General features: G+C 46.6%; 1 protein-coding gene across 18 annotated transcripts in view; it reads left to right on the forward strand.

Annotated features, from left to right (window-relative positions):
- Window positions 1-2,224, forward strand: part of AMBRA1 (autophagy and beclin 1 regulator 1) — a 163,077-nt gene that overhangs the window by 65,191 nt on the left and 95,662 nt on the right. The window lies entirely within an intron of this gene.

The raw sequence follows: 2,224 nt of genomic DNA on the forward strand, positions 1-2,224 counted from the left end.
TTAAACAGAGGAGGTACGTTCACATAAGGGAAAAGAAAATATCTCAGATTTTCTAAAAGTTGGGCTTAACAATGAGAACCCTTGATCACACTGGTACTTTGAGGTTTTACTCCTTTACCTAAACTTTCTCACTCTTCCTCTCATCCCCAATAAGGATCCTTTGAAAGTTGCCTGTCAGGTTAATGTGGTGGGTTGCAAGGTGATTCCTTCCTCTTCTGGTCTTTTTAGTTGGTAGTTGGGGGACCGGGTGAGCTAAAGGAGCAGGGTCAGCCCCAGGCTCCAGAATTCAAGCTCCCCAATTTGACTTCTGGGTTTTGCCTTCCCTGACCTGGTGCTCCTGCCCTTTCTAGCCATTCATTGTTTCCATTCTGAAACACCTTTTCTGGCTTGTATCGGATTGGACATTGACTTTTGTTTTGATTCCTATTTTTTGGTATTCTCAAACATGTAAAACGAGAGAGAAAAGGGTGTTTAAGTATTTTTTTTCCTCTTCTTTTACTGGCAGTATTGGACTAGGACAGCCTGTCAGTCATTTTTCTTTTTTCTTCTCTATCCTGACATAGCCTGGTCAAGTCTGGGATCTTAAGAGTTCTTGTCTCCCCTCAACCTTCTGTTCCGTGAGCTGATTGCATAGTCCCCAGGCGCCATCTTGCAGCAGAGCTTTAGGATGTGTTTGAGCAATATCTTTGCCAGAAAGAACTGAAAAGGTGGGAACACCCTTTGTACCAGTTCACCTTCCTGATGTGATCCTTAAAAGCACACTAGCAGTTGTGTACTTGGAAGCAGAAGGAAGACTAACTGGGAGATTCTTTTGCCTGAGGAAGATGTAAATGTGGAAGAAAGGCAGGGATGCTGTGAGCACTGTGGTGTGGCAAGCGAAGCAGGCGCGGTGGCCTCTGCCATTGACTGAGAAGAGCCCAGCTACCCTCTGACTCTCAGCACACGTCATTCTTCCTTCCATCCACTCTAGGTGATGGTGGGTACACATAGCAGCAATGAAGGGAAAATGTCTCCATTCCCTCAACCAGGCAGACACCTGTAGTGCAATATGTTCCCCTGTAAATGAGATTATTTTTCCAGCATTGGGTCTATTCAGGGAAGCAATTACAGTGTATCCACTGAGGTTGCTGGGACTTGGTGCTGCTCAGAAGCCTCAGTAATCTTGTGTGGCTCTGGGAGTCGGTGCAGATTGCCTAGCCCCCTCTCCATGCACGCTTGGAAGGCTGTGTTATCCTCTGCAGTGGTGGGGCGTGGGGCTCATACCTTTGAGCTGAGTCTTGCCTCGTGACTTGTCCTTCACAATGGAGTTCTGGGTTAGTTTAAAATGTTCTGTTCTCATCTTACCTTCTCTTTCTTCTGCTACCACCTCCTCCCTTTCTCCTTCCTTCCCCCTCGATTTTCCTCTGTCAGACTGCCTCCTCCTTGTGCTCCCCACAGCCCACCTGTGCTCTCACCTCCCCTTGGCTTCAGCGCGACCTGAATTTACATCGCCTCTTCACCTTCCGTGCCCCGACTGACTTAAACTGTTCTTTCCTAGGGGTGTTGTGGTGCTCCCTGGTTACTAACAGTGGGCTGATTTCTCTAATGCCCCGCTAAAAGTCCCTCCCCTGGGTGTTTGCCTTTCTTTTTAGACTTGATACAGACTGTAATCTTGTTTTTAATAGCAGCTATGGATTGGTCACCTCAGTAGTAGTAGTCTAGGTGTTCTGGTGAAGGGTGTTGCTGGTTGGTCAATGCTCATTTACGTCTGTTCAGTCGGGCATCCATCCTTGCCCTCTTCCCCACGCTGTAAACTGAGTGCTGCTTGTGGGTGCTCTTCTTCGCTTATTATCAGGAGAGGTGAGAAATTAGGGAATATACTAGTGTATTTTAATTTCGTCAGGGCTCCGATCCTTTCCCTTTAGTTTTAATACCTAGTAGGAGGAAAATAGAGGCGGTGACGGCCATTATTTTCTTCTCCGGGCGGGGGGGTAAGTTAGACATGGCTTGAAATCCTGCTTAACACACTTAGGTTACCATGAAAAGAAACTGTTCTATTGAATCTCCTCACCTTCACAGCATATCCCTGCTTTTGCCTTTGCCACCCTACTTTGAGCTCTTCAGTTTGCTTCCATTTGCTAAGGCTTAGATCATTTTGTCATTCTCTAGCTTGTCCCCATCCAGGTGTACAGAATCCCCAGAAATGAAGGGAGCCATTATTCGAACCATCATTTTGATTCTCTTT

This window comes from Myotis lucifugus, unplaced genomic scaffold (genome assembly GCF_000147115.1).
Source record: "Myotis lucifugus unplaced genomic scaffold, Myoluc2.0 scaffold_97, whole genome shotgun sequence".
Lineage (NCBI taxonomy): Eukaryota > Metazoa > Chordata > Mammalia > Chiroptera > Vespertilionidae > Myotis > Myotis lucifugus.